The sequence below is a fragment of the Acinonyx jubatus genome, chromosome F2 (assembly GCF_027475565.1).
Source record: "Acinonyx jubatus isolate Ajub_Pintada_27869175 chromosome F2, VMU_Ajub_asm_v1.0, whole genome shotgun sequence".
Taxonomy (NCBI): Eukaryota; Metazoa; Chordata; class Mammalia; order Carnivora; family Felidae; genus Acinonyx; species Acinonyx jubatus.
The window spans coordinates 54625739-54644350 of record NC_069394.1 but is presented as its reverse complement, the minus strand read 5'-3'; the positions used below and the strand labels follow the sequence as shown (position 1 = coordinate 54644350).

Genomic DNA, 18612 nt, shown 5'->3' with positions numbered 1-18612 from the left:
GGAACCTAAATATCGACACTATCTAGGTCATGGTAAAACAGGATTGGTATACCCTTAAATTTTCCAAGTGTAGTTAAAAGTGTTGAGGTTTTATTTCGAACTGGAATTATAGATACAGACTTTGGAATTGGTTAAATTTGAGCCAAATCCAGAACATCACCCACTTACTGTCTTCATAACACTCCTTCCTTGCATTTCACTTTCCACTATTAGAAGTTTTAAGTTGTTTAGATGATCAAGTGAGATAATGTATGTAAGCACTCAGCACAGTGCCTAGCATGGAGTAAGTCAACTATTACTATCATTACTGTTATTACCATTAGCATTATTGCTATCTCAAAATAATAAATATTGGCCATTGCTGTTGCTACCAATATTATCTCAGAATAAAAAGTGGCCCCACAGGGACATCTAAAACCTAGGATAGTACTTTGCTCAGAGGTAGCAATGAATCTACTTTAATGGTCACAAAGTATTTGTTAGAAACTCCAAGGTTTTCATGTCAGTATATTAAAGAAGCAGAAGCTTTTGAGTACAAGAGTTATCAAACACCTACCTGTATTATAGTTCCTATAAGGTGTGCATATGAATGCATCCTTAGAAACCATGAGGATCACTAGCTTTGAAGTGAACCTCTGTATAACTAAGTGATTTAACTTGCTGGGTAGAGTTATTTACTTCATCTACGTGGTTGCCAAAGCAGTTGTGCCAAAAGTGATGTTAGTTTGGCACGTATCATACTTAAATATCCTTCCTGATTATTAACGATGGACTAATTGAACTGCTCCTGGAAAATATTAGAGGAACCTGGATATAGAACATTGTGTTTGTTTTTTCTCTGTTGTTTATCAATTTACCTACCTGTTCATCTACGTGTAGTTTTTTTTCACTCAAGTGAAATATAAGTGAGATATTTTGAGTCAGATTTTCAGTTTAGGAATTTATTTTCCCTAAGAAGTGAGAGTCCCAAAATATTGCAGGTCAGCTATGCTACACCTAAAAATATACTGATATGTTATCCCTCTCAGAGCAGATGTCATTTCCTGAAGACTTTTGGCCATTAGCACAGCTGATGTTTATTTAAAAAATTGATTTTAGCCAGTGTGACACATCTATTTTTATATTTATGATTTTGTACTTAATTGATAATTTTATTCACAGTAGGGACTGTTTCTTCCTTTTTTGTTCACTTCTAAATGGCCAGTGCCTTGAATGGGTGTGATACTTGGTGGGCATTCTACTCATTGAATTACTGAATGAATGAATAGATACGTTAAATTTCAACCTGCAAAAGCAATAAATAATACTTACAATCACAGTTTTGACTAAAAATATTTTCAATAGTATGTAACGAGGGTCCCTTATGCAGTCAGTTCAGTAAAGCAACAAAATTTGATGTAATGCTGTTTTGCTCATTTCTATTTCTTGCAATGCTTTGTCTGAGAAGTCTAAGTGATGATACAAGCCATCAGTGTTTCTGGAATTGCAGGCATTGTGAACTTGGTGTATCTAGAACAAATCTTGACTTAACAAATCTAAAATATTCCCTTTTTAGGCATCCAAAGTATAAATTAAGCTTCTAATAAATCATCTTTCTTATTTAGCCAGGTTTAAAAATCACACTCAACCAGATTCTGATTTTTGATTCCCATTTTCTTATCCTTATAATTATTTAGTAAACTTCTAAATGATTTAAAAATCCTAGATGGATTTAAGTAATTCTAATTATTTGAATTCACTTTGCAAACATTTCCCAGCCTATGACTTAAAAAATGTTTAATATGTCTTTTTTAAAGATAGCTATTAACTAAGCTGAAATATTCTCCACACACTTTACTATGTACAAAAGCTTCAAAAGTGTTCTGAATAAAAATGACTTGCTAAGATTCAGTAATATATTATCTCATATTTACATAATTCATTAATAGATTTACATATAACTATCAAATAATTGTTCTGGTTATGCTTAGAATTTAAAATTTTTCTCGTCTTTCAGATAATACAAAATAATTTCCAATGTAATTCTCTCAGTATTTGTCTTATCTGATTATATGCATGTATAGTTGACATTTTTTGAATATTAATCATACTTGGAAAGAGCAAAAAATAGATTCTTTTTCATTCTAGGTATTACTGGCTTCTGGGTAATTATTGAACAGAATGATTTTTTTTTCTCAAATTTACCACATAAAGGAAGATCTTCCATGTTTTCCTTCCAATCAAGATTCTAAGTATATCGTTATCAGCAACTCTAGTATAAGCACCATTGCTTTTATGTTTCACATAAATTCTGTTTTAAAAAAATGATGGTTCTGATGTTTGTGAAGATCAGCCCATCCTGGTTCTTCAGTAAGGCAATGTGATGAGTGGTCCTGGCTTTCTGAAATGCCAACAAACACCTGTGAAATGAATTATGTTGGAATTCCAGGCATTTCAGGTGGTATCCTGAGAATATGCACCAACAGGGCACGTTGAGAATATGTGCCAACAGGGCAAGAAGAATAGAGTCTGTAGAACTGTCTTCATGCTTATCTGAGGACCATAAATCCCCACTTGCTATGCCCTGTCCTCCCATAAAGATAAGCATGAGAGAGACATGTGAGTCCCCATTTATGTCTAAATCTATAGGTTTCCAAATCACCAAATGCCATGAGATAATTGTTCTTTATTTATCACTGCAGACTTTTATGATTAGACACCTCTTCTGCCTCTGACAGATACACTGCAGCAGCTACTTGCAAGTTCATTTTTAAATGGTAAATGTCTGTGCAGAGCTAGATTTACTGGGAAACAAAATTAAAACCTTTATTAAAAACTGCCTATGTGGCAGAATTTAATTTAATGGGTAAATGTAGCATTAAGCTTTTTTTTCAAAGCCTCTGAGGAAACATATTTGTCTCCCCTAAATAAGGTGTTCTCATTAACATTCCTGTGATATTAGCTAATAACAGGTGACTATAGGACTTCTTTTGGAATAGAAAAAAAGCAAATCACAATAGCTAACATGGCCTACAACCTTTTGAAAATAAATACCTCTCAATATATCATTAAATATTCAAAATTATTTGACAAATAATTTTCCTTTAAAAAATGACACAATTTTCAAGGTTTTCTCATGGTCTGGTCATCTGATGATCCTACTAAGTTAAGACTCACCTTTGTCGTCAGAGAATTATTATTTTGGCATCATGATACATAGTAATATAACGATATATATCGCTTTCCCTGTATATTTTCTTTCTTATTTCTGAAATTAGACTTTGAAACCAGCTTATATGATTCTGTTTATATTTTTAGGCTATTAATTAGACAAAATATTGATAAAGAAGGGAATTTCTGGTAAAGGAAAGAGATATTTCTTCCACACACATGCTTTTTATCTTAAGACCCTTAACTGTAAATTTTTCTTCTCTTCAACAAATGTGTTGTCATCTGCCTTGATGGCCTTGCCCAACATGTATACTAAGGCACGCCCTAGTGAAGTGGTCTGAGTCATTAGTGGCATGTGGGTTTCCATTACTCGAATTAGTGACTCAAATGGAACTTCTTGCATAGAAAAATTAAGTCCCCCACCCCAAATTCTTCTGCTAATGGCTGTAGGAATTTAATGATTTCACTATGTTCATTATCACCGCCATTGTAAAGCACCAGTATCCCAGCAGCAAACCAAGAGAAGACTGTAACATGAGATCATAATTTCTAGCATAAATCAATCAGATCAAAAGAGGTTGTAGAGGAATGCAAAAAGTATTCTTGGAATATGTTCAAAATCCAATCATGACCAGTAATGCTCTGATTTACAGCATCTCCTGTCTGCTTGCTCTCTCATTTAAATGACCTATGCTTCCTTTTTAGAGTAAATGCTGGAAAGATTTCAAATAGGACAACATTCAACAGGAAGGAAGACATAAACAAAACCCAAATGGGTACTTGACAACCTTAATGCCTAAGCAACGTGGGTCAGAGTTCACTAGGTTATTTAATCCAGCCATGCAAACTGGTTTATGTCTAGGGTCTGAAATAAATCAAATTGATCCTAAAGAAAATGGGACATTGGCTCTAAAAACAAATCTCCCCTTATTCCCTGGAATATGGAAGTTCATTCTGACTCTAAGACTTTGCATTCTCTGTTCTTTTTGCCTAGAATGCTTTTCCTTATAATTTCTCACTCATAATTCAAGCATCAGTGCAAGGGTTGGCATCCCTAAGAAATGTTCTCTGACTGAAGCCCCTCATTCATTTGTCTCTGTTTTACTTTTTCCATAACAGTTCCTACTGCAAGAAATTATCTTAAGTATTGATTTACTTGATTATTTGTTTATTATCAGTCTCCCTTTCCTCACCAGAATATACATTCTGTGAACACAGGTACCTTTATCTGTTTTGCTCATCATTGTTTCCCAATGCTTTGAAGAGTGCCTGACATGGAGGCACTAAATAAGAGTGTGTATAATAAATGAATGAGAAAGAATGAGTATCTAGAGACAAAAATCCGTTACTTCCATCCTAGTGTATTTGGCACTGAGTGAATGAAAGGCTGAAGTCATTCATTTGGTTTCTATGAAAAAAAAGCATTACTTTAAAATGAAATATGATAATTATCAAAAGAATAAATTGTAGTAAAATGGGTAATATGGATAAAACCTGTTAACTATTACCATCCTGGAAGTTATTGTGATCATTTGTGATGCTGGGCTCAGTACAACATCAATAAAATGGGTCGCCTGAATTCCAGGACTAGGTTGGCTTGCGTGTATTAACAACATCAAGAAATTCTGTGAATTTCTGTCAATATTTCACAGAAAGGCTGGTTTTCTTTCCATGCTTGGCTCTCTGGGAGGGAGGAGGCAATATCGCATGGTGATTAGGTGTTGGACACTAGATTTAGTGGTCATGGTTTATTCCAGCTTTCTAGAAAAATGACTTTGTGAGTTACTTTACCTCCCCAAGCTTCTGTTTCATCTGTAATCATACAATACATACTTATGTCTTAGTCTGCTTGGTGCACTATAACAAAATAACCACAGACTGAGTGCCTTAAATAAGAAAGATTAATTTCAAACAGTCTCAAGGCTGGGAAATCCAAGATCAGACTGTCAGCATGGTCATATTCAAGGTGAGGGTTCTCTCTCTGGCTTACAGTCATCTTCTGGCTGTGGCTTTAAATGGCAGAGACAGACAGAAGATTGGAAGCAATCTTTCTGACCTCTTTATCTAAGGGCACTAACCCTACCATGAGGACTGCCCCCTCATCATCTCATCTAAACCTAATACCACCTAAAGTCCCATCAAATTGGGATACCATCAAATTGGGGGTTAGGGCTTCGACACATGAATTTTGGAGGAACACACTCAGCCCATAACATCTCATGAATGTGTTATGAGCTTACATAAAATAACACATGCGCAGTGTTTAGGGCATTTTGAGTATATTATAAGCACTCTAAAAGTGTTAGCATCTATTAGTAAAACACATAGAATATTAATACGTTTTATACAGGATTCATAGAGAGTTTCTGAAGTAAAATGTAGATAGAAAGCTTATAGGTTACATGTGAATTTTATTTCAGTTCAGGAAAAAATATGGTGATCCTATCACTTCACTTTCTGATTAAGATTCAGTTCATTTCAGGTGGTGAAACACATCATTTGGTTTACATTTACTAGCCAAGGATGATAAGGATGTGGTCCACTTTAGGGCCAAAGCAAGGGTTGTGGCAGGACAAATGGTAATCACCAGCTCTGGCTGGAGTTGCTTTGATTAACTCCCTGTGAGCTCAATAGACCGAAAAAAGCTTTTTTTTTCTTTTTAACATTTATTTATTTTTGAGACAGAGAGAGACAGAGCATGAACAGGGGAGGGGCAGAGAGAGAGGGAGACACAGAATCTGAAACAGGCTCCAGGCTCTGAGCTGTCAGCACAGAGCCCGACGCGGGGCTTGAACTCACGGACCACGAGATCATGACCCGAGCCGAAGTCAGACGCTTAACTGACCGAGCCACCCAGGCGACCCTGAAAAAAAGCTTTTAAAAATGGTGCTTTTGAAACCAATTCACACATTTTGGTTAATGATCACCAGCAGAGATGATGCAGAACAAAATACCCTCAGGGAACCCTGGTAATTTTTCAGTGGATGCTCAAGAATTGACACGAAGAAAGCACTAGACAAAATTATGTGCAAGTACTAAATGGCAGTTAGAATCCACGACTTGAGAGGAAAAAATACCCACGTAAATATATGTCCCAAACTGGGAGAAAATCAGTATAAGAAGCCATGTGTTTTCCCTTGATATTGACACATATAACTAGAGGGAAGTCCCCTCACTTCCCAGAGCCACGGTTCCTAGAACTAACTTTATAAGTATTCAAATAATATAGGGACACCTGCGTGGCTCAGTAGGTTGAGCTTCAACTCTTGATTTCTGCTCAGGTCATGATCCCAGAGTCGTGGGATCAAGCCCTGCACTGGGCTCTGCACTGAGGGTGAAGCCTGCTTAAGATTCCCCTTTTATCTCTCTCTGCCCCTCTACCACACTCACACTCTCTCTTTCAAAAATAAAAGTAAATAGGGGTACTTGGGTAGCTCAGTTGGCTAAGTGTCTGACTCTTGATTTCAGCTCAAGTGCTGATCTCATGGTTCGTGGGATCAAGCCCCGCATGGGGCTCTGTGCTGACAGTGTGGAGCTTAGGATTCTCTCTCTCCCTCTCTCTCTGCTCCTTCTCAGCTCTCACTCTGTCTCCCTCTCTCTGTCTCTCTCAAAATATTTTTTAATTAAAAAAAAAACAAAAAAAATAAAAGTAAATAAATAAGTAAATATTCAAATAGCATAGAAAGCATACTGTTGAGATATAAGGACTCAAAATGGAAAAATTAGTAATGACCCCAATTTTGTTTATATATTTGTATTTTTAAAACCTGGAAAATACAGCAGCATGCTAAACAAGAGGTCCTGGTATGATAATAGAAGCGAGTTTATTCCCTACTTTGTTAGGAAACATATGATTTGCTAATGAACATGTACTATTTTTATGATGAAAAAAATTGCAAACATTATTATAAAATTTTACAGCAACCTCATAAGTCAGGTAAAACAATGCTTATTTAAAGAATTTTTCAGTATTGGTATACTGTATCACAAGGAACTGTTTTCTCTTCATTGTTATCTGTGATGGTCACATCTAGATCATAAACTCCAAATTAGTAAAGGCAAAGGTTAGTCAAGCTGGCTCTATGATATTTGAGCTGTACGACATTTGTCCAATTTTATGACCTCTCTGTTTCCAGTTTTTTTCACGCATAAAAGGGTAACAATTATACTGTCTACCTCAAAGAGTTGTGTCAAAAGACGGTAATAAGATCGCCTATTCCATTGGGTCACCAATTTGGTGAAGGATTTAGACTGAGACTAACACATAGTGAAAACTATTTAAATGTTATATGATGATACTGATGATGATGGTGCTGGTGGTGGTGGTGATTGCCTAGGGACTAATGTCATGGTCCTCAAAAGTTAGACAAAATCCTGCTGTTTTGAATTACTTTTGTGATCTTAAATTATGTAACCACTTAAGATTGAGTACATACCCTTATCTACTAGAAGGGAACAATGATAGCAACCACTTGGCATCTTGTGAGAGTTAAGTGTGAATGTGCATATATGGTGTGATTAATATGCAATCTGCCAAGCCCCTTCACATTCGGAGCAAAAGAATACCATCAGAGTTGGTGTAGTTCCTACAGGGTAGCATCATGCTTACCCAGTGTAGTTTCTCCTGTGTTACAAACTGAGATTGGGTTTAGTATAATTATGATGGGATTTATTTTTCTAAAAGGATCAAAGACAAGGTCATACTGATAGAATCTTCCCTCCCTAATACAAATGCAGAGTGTACCATTTTTGAGCAAACATGATACAGTCTTGGTGAAATATACCAACATCCTGGAGATTTGGTAAGAAAGTTAGCCATGGCTATTTTGAAAGGAATTCCAGTTTGAGCTAGAACCAAACCTTCAGATCTTCTAGAAAGCCCACAGCATTGTGCAGAGCTAGCGATCAAGCCTAAGAGACCTTTTTTTTTTTAATTTATATATTTATTTTGAAAAAGAGAAAGAGAATGTGAGTGAGTGACCAGGGGTGAGCAGAGAGAGAAAACCCCCAGCAGGCTCCAAGCCATCAGTGAAGAACCCAAGGTAGGGCTCAATCCTACAAACTGCAAGATTATGACCTGAGCTGAAATCAAGAGTTGGACGCTTGACTGTCTGAGACACCCAAGCGCCCACTGAGGAGACCTTCTTGAGGTGCTCCTCTTACGGTGCCCCTGTAGTGTCCACGGTACTGAAATGGACCAAGAGGATGAATCTTTAATTCATGTGGAGAGGAATGGAGTTTCCAAGGAAGCAGGAAGAGATACCAAACTGAGGGATTTTGAGAGAAGGATGTATGTTGGTAAAAGAGAAACTTGGCAGAGAAAGACAATGAGGATAAAGGAAGCAGACATTTCTTTTTGGAATGACTTCTTGATCATGAACCAGGCAGTACCTACCCCAGAAAAGTGCACTCTTTACCCCGATAATCATATGTTGAAATACCTATCGTGGACAGATAGACATATATGTAGAAGAATATAGAAGACATATATAAAAACATGTAAGAGTTTTCACTGCCACATTGTTGTAATAATAGAACAAGGAAATGGTCTTCATTGCTACTAAGAGGACAATAGTTAGGGAAGCTAAGAATATTGACAGTATGGAATTCGGCAATCAGACAACAAAAAGACATAAAACACATCCAAATTGACAAGGAAGAAGTCAAACTTTCACTATTTGCAGATGACATGATACTTTATATAGAAAACCCAAAAGACTCCACCAAAAAATTGCTAGAATTGATACACAAATTCAGTAAAGTTGCAGAATACAAAATCAATACGGAAATCTGTCGCATTTCTGTACACCAATAGTGAAGCAGCATAAAAATATATCAAAGAATTGATCCCACTTACAATTGCACCAAAACCCATAAGATACCAAGGAATAAACCTAACCAAAGAGGTAAAAGATTTGTACTCTGAAAATTATAAAACACTTATGAAAGAAGTTGAAGATGACACAAAGAAATAGAATATTTAGAAATTTAAAAAATGCATTAACCTGAAAAAAATCTTAGCAAGCAAAATGCAACCATTAAAATCATTTTTGTGAAGAATGATTAATGATATGAAAAATATATACATGCATAAATATATATGTATGCATATATATGCAGAAAAGTAATAAACAGAATTACACGATACAGTATAATCTCAGCGACATAATTTTTACATTGCACAGAAAAGAAGAACCAAGCTTTGTGCAGTGGCAGAATCATAGCCAATGAGGTTTATCTGAGGCGTGATTATTGCTAATAGAAAAAAAGAACCAAAACATAATACCCATTAACAATGTTGCTTATGTTGCTTCCCAGTGAGGAGTTGTTGATTGATTTTTCTGCTCATTTACCCTGCGGAACCTCTGCTCTAAAAGATGCAGACCTCATAGGTCATTAAAGGCACAGAAGCGATCTTCATGGAAAGTGCCAAGAATGTTCAACATCCATACCAACTATATAAGGCAGTTCTTCTGACCCTGACCGTGGTTCTTCTTCATATTGTTGCTGAAGTCAAGACAATGCTGTATTTTAGAGTTTAGAGGAGAAGCGATATGTTACCAGTATCCAGAGGTATTTTCCTGAGCATCCCTTTATGGTGCAGCTGATTAGACTGTTGTGGCTCCACCTCTAATTACTGGCTGCATTTTGTGAAGATTAATTGATATGTCATTAGCAGAGAGAGAAATAGACTGGAGCATGCACAGTTCCACTGTAGTTGGAAATTACTTCTGGAGTGAAGATGCCACTGAATATTTTATCCTTCTTTCCTTGTTTTATTTCTCAATAAAGTCTAGAAAACTTTGGAGTTTCTTCTGAATATTCCAACTTCATTATTTTTATTTATATTCATTAACTTTTATGCCTTTGCCATCTCCAATAATTCTTGTTATTAAATCCCTCCAACCCCCTCTGCCTTCACTCAAAACTCTTGGACCTACCCCCAGCAAGGAGTGAGACAGGAAGTCAGCATACGCATTTTCATTTTTTCCCATTTCATGCCAAGAGCATGCTTCACTTTAATAATCAAGAAAACAGGTGATACGTAGTCAACCAAACAATCACAAAGTAAAATTCTAAAAACATAAGGTGACTGAAGGTTTTCCTCAGAATTAGAAAGAAATATATTTTTATATATACATAAAATGAAAACAGACTTTTATACACAGATAAGTTAACTTGGAATATGCCTGGAGTCAAACAGAAATTTTAAAAAATTTATTCTAAGTTCTTTCACTTACATGTCCAACTGAATGCATTTTGAAGTAATCTTTCATTGACAACTGACTTTCTATGTAATTCCTGAGTCTATTAACTAGGGCTAAGCAGAGATTTTTTTTTTTAATTTTTTTTTTCAACGTTTATTTATTTTTGGGACAGAGAGAGACAGAGCATGAACGGGGGAGGGGCAGAGAGAGAGGGAGACACAGAATCGGAAACAGGCTCCAGGCTCTGAGCCATCAGCCCAGAGCCCGACGCGGGGCTCGAACTCACAGACCGCGAGATCGTGACCTGGCTGAAGTTGGACGCTTAACCGACTGTGCCACCCAGGCGCCCCAGCAGAGATATTTTTTAAAATGCTGTTGAATCCACTTACCTTATTCAAAGACGCCAAAAGCAGAGTCTACAGGTTTACAGGAATTACTGATCTGTATGCAATAATCATGAAAAATTCTCCCTGAACCCAATAAAATATTTATTAATAGAATCATAAAGTCATTGTTTTATTTCTAAATTCAATTGAGGACTCAGTGGAAAATTTTTAGCATTCTTGTTATTTTCTTACTATTTCAGAAAACAACTTTATTTTTATATCTCCCTCCTGCCCTTGATCTTTCTTGTAATCATAACATGTTGCAGAAAGCTTTCTTAGCATCTCATAGCTCATAAGGCAACTTTTAGGAGGAGGAAAAAGAATGTTCCTTGTTGTAACAATTTCAGGGACATTCTTGTCATTTCCAGATAGATTTTTTGATAAACCATAAAACATTTTCTAACTGAATTTCGGTTGTTCATCTTCCTCCAGTCATGTTGCCCAACACCTACTTAAATGTCTGTTATTTTACTTCTAAAACAATCGACATTCTATATTTTGGTACTTTAGTTTGTGCCTTCAAATGAAATTGAATTCTGTAAGGACTGTCCAGGGACATAGCTACTTCCTCTCAATTTCCTAAATGTTCTGTGTATTCTAGTCCCTGTGACAGATTTTATATTTGTATCACTACACTGAATAGTTCTTCTCAAACTTTTGTATAGATTATGTGTCTACTGGGGAATAAATTCACTGCATTGAAGCAAATACCAGGTAATACTGTCTATTTAACATTCTAAAAATGCTTAGGGACATGTTAAATGAAGTTCTATAGAACAGCGATGTATATTGCCTATTAGGGTAGAGTTTAAGAGCTAATTACATATTCATCCATGCTTAGTTACTGAACCATAGAAACACCTAAATAAGCAGTTTGGAGTTATCCAGTGTGAAATAGATGTCCTATTAAGACTAATTCAAAGCATAGCAAAAAAAAAAAAAAAAAAAAAAAAAAAGGCTTTGTTAAAAGTAAGGGTAAAATAGAAGCAAATATTTTCTTTTAATGGCTAATGGAGCCAAATGCAGTTAAGCTACCAAGTGCAGCATGTTCTCTGCTAACTGTTGTGTTTTCCTGTTCACCAGAAAATTATACATCAAATTAGAGATTATTGTTAGGAATTTACATACCACCTGTTTTTATTTCCATTAACATTTCCTTTTAAACATTTTCTTTATACCTTCAGTCCTTATTACAGAAGCATTAATGTTTTTACCTTTTAGAAACTTGAAAGTAATGTAATTAGGAATCCTATTATTCCACCCCCAATGCTTCTTGGGGCGTGTTACCCACACTCATGAGCGTTCCTAATGCAGCATTGTCATTTATAAAACAAGGATACTCAGTGTTTTATTTGACTGTCTTTGTTTGAGAAGTTTTGTGTAGTGTATCATGGTCTAAATGCAAAGTTTACTCCCCGGTCATTAGCTCTGATTATTAGCTCTGAGTGGACAGAACTGTATTACTTAAATTAGTGATTGTACAGTTCCTAGGGCAAAGCCCTGACTTCAATTGTTTAACCGATATCCCTCAACCACTCACCGTTTTCCTGAGGTTAGAAGAGATATTCATAGCAAAGTGTCTTTGATGCAGTAGCTATGAATATAGAGAAAAGGAAAAGTGCATGCCCAATGATAGTAGGAGATGATCATCTTAATTAATGTTCCAGCTTTGCCATTCACCAGTGCCACCACCGATACTCATGATCTTCAGGAGCACGCTGAAATTCTCTGGACCTCAGCGACTCATTTTTATTGTATTTTATAGAAGCACCATGTCTATAACAGGTTAGAATAAAAAGAAACTCTCCCTAGGTTATTATTTGAGAAACAATATTACCTGCATTATCATCAAGTTTCTTTGAGTAACCTCATTGTCTTCACTCTACCCAGTAACCAACAGGGCTGAAATATTAGTGCTCATAATTATATTAAACCTGAGAAGAAAGATTTCTGCAGAGACCCACAGCCCCTCTTAATTGCAAAACCACCCATAGATTCTCAGTTCCCTTAAGAAGTGAAGAGAGCTGGTCAGTGGGAGGGCACAGAATGTTCCTGTTCAGATCCCCTCCGCATTGGTCATCAGTGTGGATTTCTTAATTCATCTTATCCTGTACATCAGTCAGAAAACCAAGCAAAAGTTAATAGAATTAATCTGAATAGCAACTGTACTCACACTGTAACATGGATGTGCAAAGAGAATCTGCCTTCATTCCTTGAGACCAATCTTATATTCCTCAAAGTCCCCTGAACCTTGGGTAGTAAAGGAAGAAGATCGCCTTTAATTAGTGCAGTACAGCCTGATGCAATAATGTAATGCTTTTAAACAAAATATGCAGCCACTCAGAATTTACATCTTTTTCTCCTGGTGGAGGTTGTGGCTCACATGACCTCATAAGTAAAGGAAATCTTGCATCCTCCTGTTGTCCTCTGATTCCTTTGGTTTCCATGGTGATGTTTTGTTCCGCTGGTTGCTGCTCATCTGGGAGACAGCCGGCGGCTTCTGTCAGCTCCTGGTTCTCTTGTGGTGGTGAGGAACTGAAGGCCTGACCCCAGCAAGCATGGCCTGTCCACATTCCTGGCCCCAGGCCTTACTTTAAACCCCCAGAAGTTCTGAGGAAATCAATATTTTTTTTAGTCTGTTACTCATTCTTAACACATCAGTGTGAGAAGGTACGGAGCTCTGCGCTAAGAGGAAAGAGAAGACCTTTTCCTTATATGAAAAAGCCTTCAAGTCTATTGTCAAATATTGCAAAACCTGTGTTGAATGCTTTTCAACCTCATTGTGGCAATTTATTCCCACTCTTGTGCCCATCTCATCGCCTCAGACCAAAGGGATGCCTCAGGCTAGTCAAAGAAAATGGCAAAGAGCGGAAAAGCAAAAGACCTATTCATATTTTACTTACAAATATGAAAATAACTGAAAAGCTTAAAAGAAACACAACATATTTCATCTCTCTTTTTCAGTTCATTTAGTAGCCCACTCAAGAAAGCAAAAGGACGAGGGGAAGAGACTGAAGAGTCCCCAGGAGCTGGAAAGTTATTGAATCAGTGTGACCAGGAGAGTAAGTCATCCACAGCTCTGTAATTTGGGATTGTAAAAGTAAACTTCCAATCCACCCAAATTCCCCCATATCCCTAAGATTGTTTTTTCAAACTATTTGTGAGAATCCCTGATCTGTACAGTGGTAAACAAACAAACAAACAAACAAATAAACACAACTTCAAATTAAACGTGATTCTGATTTTCTAGAAAATTGTAGAGATCATAACATGAGAAAATGTGTGTGTGTGTGCGTGTGGGTATACCATTCTCTTTCTCTACTGAACATTCTATGCAGCTATACTTTTCCCGAATGAACTGCAGCATTTGAGAGCACTTGCTCATTCTTTGTATCTTTTATTTCCTCTATATTTCCTCTGTGTCTTTCTCTCCCGGAAAGTCATATAAATCTGTTTTTTTTTCAATACCTTTTTAAAAAGATTTTGTCAAAATATGTTTTAAGAGGAAAACCTGTATTATATCTTTTTATTTTCTAGATGTACATTTAAGTTTATGTTTCTTTTATAGTAAGCTTCCACCCCTGGGAGTAAGGTAATAAATGTCCTAAATGTGTCCCAACTTGCCCTAAGCCTCTTGCACATAACAATTCTCAGAGAAATGTCAGTGCAATGTTTTCTGCCCCATTGATGGATATTTTTTTTTTCTGGGGCTGCAATAAAAAGCACCACAGAATGGGTGGCCTAAACAACAAGAATTTATTGTCTCACAGTTCTGGAGGCTAGAAGTACAAGCTCAAGTTTTGCTAGAGTTTGTTCCTTCTGCAAATTGTGGGGGGAAATCTGTCCCTTGCTTTTCTCTTACCTTCTTGTGGTTTGCCGGAAATCTTGGGTGGTTGGGTTTTGTTTATTTGTTTTGTTTCATTTTGTGTTTTTGGCTTGTAGATCTCTTCCTGCATCTTCATATGGTATTGTCCCTGCGTATATTTCTCTGTGTCCACACTTCTCCCTTATAAGGAGGATACCCGTCATGTTAGATGAGGGCCCACTGTTATGACCTCATCACAACTGATTATATCTGCAATGATTCTGTTTTCCACTAAAGTCACAGTGTGAGGTTTGGGGGTTAGAACGTCAACACATGAATTTGGAGGGGCGCAGTTCAATTCATAGCACCGTGCATTCCACGGAGACACACAGTTGGATGGTTCAGGCGTCCACCTCAAAGACTGTTTTCAGAAAGAGTTCTTTGTACCATATCCTCTTGCACATAAGCATTTGTGGTGTTCCTGTACTTAACCCAGTTCATGAAAAGGAAGGGGAGTTCTCATCTCCAAAATCATCTCAGACTCCTTCTTCAAGGTGCTCTGAGCATAAAGACTGGGTAATTACACTATTAGTCTCTTTTTATCAAAACTATTTTTAAGCCAAATGCCCTGCGGAAACAGGCATTCACTTCCCTGTTTATACACTGAACTGTCTTTGGAGGGCTTCTTCTAACCAGAGAAACATGTTAATCTGACCAGAAGGAAAGATGATTCTCAGGAGAATGAGTGAGTGCCAGCTAATGTGAGATCCGGGAGCACAGTCCCTAGCCATAGGTCTGGGACAGAGTGGACTCTCAGTGTTCATTGAGTGACCTCGTTGACTGAATGATGGGTGTAACCAGGCTAAGAACACATGAAATGCAGATCCATGAAGGAGAAATGAGAGCTTCCCCTGTAAAGAGTACAATATATACATAGAGAGAGATCTGCTATGGCCTTTTGATATCACCCTGCCACGACAGACTACTTGGGAGCTGTTCTATTGTCATCTTAGATTTCTTTCAATACCGCTGAGTCCTATCCTTGAATTTTACAAATAAAGAAACTAAGTGCCAGAGAGGTTTAAACAGGTGGATTTGCTTACTATTAACATAAAGGTCAGTACTAAAATCTAAGCCTCTGAAAACCCCATCAATTCTTCTATACCAGCAAGTGTCCTGATTTTTTCTCATTCTTCCACCTAGGTTAAGTTGCACAGTTATGGGCACCATTTGGAGCTGTGTCATGACAAAGACTGTCTCTTCTTGACCAAATTTCATATTCTGAGCCATCTTCTAGATCCCTACTGTTGGACTTCCCTGTTCGTCTTTGCATTGCCTGGTCTTAGAAAGAATCCTCCCAAGTTGACTTAGCCAGAATTCTCACCCTTGATATCTGATCGCCATTGATATCTGATCAAATTCTTCATCTCCATCATCCCCCAGATGGCATCTAATCACCTTGGCAGCCTTCAGCAAGAATCCTGTTAAGTCAGTTTATCCAGAATCCCACCTTTACCCCTAATGTCTACTTTTAGTAATTTTCCATTCACTCTACTCCTTGATTAGAAATCTCCACTAGTCCATTCAGGGCTCTGGATTGAGCCCAGTTGTATACTGAGGTCTCTCTTCCTCTACTGCAATAGTTTCTGATTAAAATCTGCTTCCATCCCTTTAACTACTATCCAGCTCTGGTTTTCTCTGACAGTCAGCTTTCTGGAGTTCCTAATGTTATCAGTAAGAGTTATTATTTTTCCGCAGGTGAATGTGTGTGTGTTTTTGCGTGTGTGTATATATTTTTTTATTCTCAGAAATACCCGTATCACCTACAATAAACTTAATTATAAAGCATCTAACTTAACTGGTCAAGTTTATACTACTAGCATACTAGACTCCACAGTCTCTCTTCTTATAATTGTAGTTAGTGCCTTCACTCATTGATAAATTAGATTTGGGTATCTTTTAAGGGGAAGAACTACATATCATTTACCATTGTTATCAAAGGCTGACCCATGCTGATCCCTGAATAAAAATTAGTTGAAAATATAATTAATAAAGTATGGATGAATGGATGTGTAAATGAATGTATACGTGAATGATGTTTCTGTTCTTTAATACCAACACACGAATTGAACTATAGTTATTATAACTCTTTATTCAATATCCAAACTACTTCAGAGGGAATAAATGCCACCACATTTAGTTAAAGAGGGTGGATTTTAGAAGAAAATTAATACAGACACGATGGTAAGTAGCCAGCTACATGTCCTGAAAAATCACCTTTTGCTCAGCTATGCCTTCACGTAGTACACTTTTCACTACATTCATATGGACTTGGTGTTGAGGGTACGAGCAAGGTTTTATATTCTTACTCATTTCTGTTGTAGCAGAAGTCTTCAAGGACAGTGACATGGTCTTCTCTTTCTGTTGTCTCCATAGCGACAAGAACTCTGCCTCTTGTGTCTGAGATACGCTGTTGACTGGATCTTACATCCAAGGTTTACTCTGGTGAGTAATGCCCTAGCCAAATAGCATGGATAGAGAATGGCACATTTTGTCTAGCAGATTTCAGCAAGTATTTTGTGTGATTCCTTGATTTCTGGGCTTTTGTCAATAATTCTGTAATCATGAAGTTTAGGGGCTTTGGCTTCACTCTATAAAGGACAAATCCTATGTAACGACAAATCCTACTGGAGGCTGCAGTATGTGGTAAGCAATTGTCTGCATGTTCTAACTTAAGGAATATTATCCTGTTTCCCTAACACTTTGATTGCTAGAAAATTCCTTCATTTGAATTTAAATGTCTCAGCTAAAAACCCTGTGAGGATAACACAGGCACATAATCAAAAAAATGGGTCACTGTGTAGGTACGACTCTGACTGAATGGAAAGAACGAGGTCAGTGTATTGGGTGGATCACTGCAGTGGGATTAGGCATCCAAGGGCAGCCGCAAGATATGGGGTTCTTGGAAAGGGCAGTGGCATCCAAAGACAGAAAAAGTGTGAAAAAAAGACTGATCGGAGGAAGACTATTTTACACTTTTCCTCAAACATAACCTGAAAACTACTAGCTTTCCCATATTCTGGTGAATGATAAGAAAAACACTCATTTTAATCTCTAAAACAACTTGGCAAATGGTTTTCAAGAAGTTCCTTGCATGACCAACGCAGAGAGAAATTGCTTCACAAACTAGGATAGCAGGAACCAAGTTTATGTAATTTTCGTATTCTCCTATACCCACTACCCCATCCCCTGCCAGAGAGAGAGAGAGAGAAAGAGAGAGAGAGAGAGAGAGAGAGAGAAAATACAGGTATCCATCTCAGGTGTATAAAACCATAGTAAGAGAAAGGAGAAATGAGTATATTATTGTTCCCATTAGCCCTGCTTTCCTATTTCTATTTGGCCTACTCTGATTTCTTATTCCAGTGTTCATGGATAAGAAGGGAGGCAAAATGAGTTCTGCTCTCAAATGTAACTGTGGCCACAATCTATAATGAATCCTGACCATTTCCAACTCTCAGACTTCAGTGAAGGCAGAGGAGGTGCAGCCTGTGAATAAGAATAAGACTAAGTTAAAAAAAAATAAAAAGAAAAAAAAAGAAGACTAAATTAAAATCGAGTTTTTTCTACTATTTCCACTGGCTAAATAACTTTGGACTTCTCACAACCGAAGTTGGGTTACTTCAGTTTTCGTACTTCTTAGTCTTACTCTGATACCTGGCCCTGCACCAAGGATGTGCTTCCTTTGCAGTCTCCTCACGTGGTGGTGCTCTCTCTTCCAGTCCTCGAAATCAGGAGGGGTGATCTAGGTCCTTCTCAATCTCGACCACTGTTTCTTGATCATCGCTCCCAACTCTCGAAAGCAATCATTTTTGAGGAATATCTCATCTGGACATACCATCCTTTTCCCCCTCTTTCTTGGTCTCATCTACAGACCTCAGTGAACACTCCTCATCCATAGCTGACTCCTACTTCTGCACCTGATGTAGACTTTGTGTTGATTCCATGCTCTACCGTAATCCTGGCAGAATTCAGCCCCCAGGTGACAACCATCCAACTCCCTGGC

At 37.3% G+C, this 18612-nt stretch overlaps 1 long non-coding RNA gene and 1 pseudogene across 20 annotated transcripts in view; both read left to right on the top strand.

Annotated features, from left to right (window-relative positions):
• The window catches only part of LOC128312880 (uncharacterized), a 430418-nt gene extending 412973 nt beyond the window's left edge, over positions 1–17445 (top strand). For 19 of the 20 annotated variants that reach the window (XR_008292775.1, XR_008292781.1, XR_008292771.1 and 16 more), the window contains 2 exons: positions 13709–13806; positions 16986–17445. This is a non-coding gene — a long non-coding RNA (uncharacterized LOC128312880). The remainder of the gene's footprint in view (positions 1–13708; positions 13807–16985) is intronic. The other variant, XR_008292782.1, reaches the window with a different exon arrangement.
• On the top strand, positions 9349–9530 carry LOC113600704 (uncharacterized; annotated as a pseudogene).
• Positions 17446–18612: the final 1167 nt, after the last annotated feature.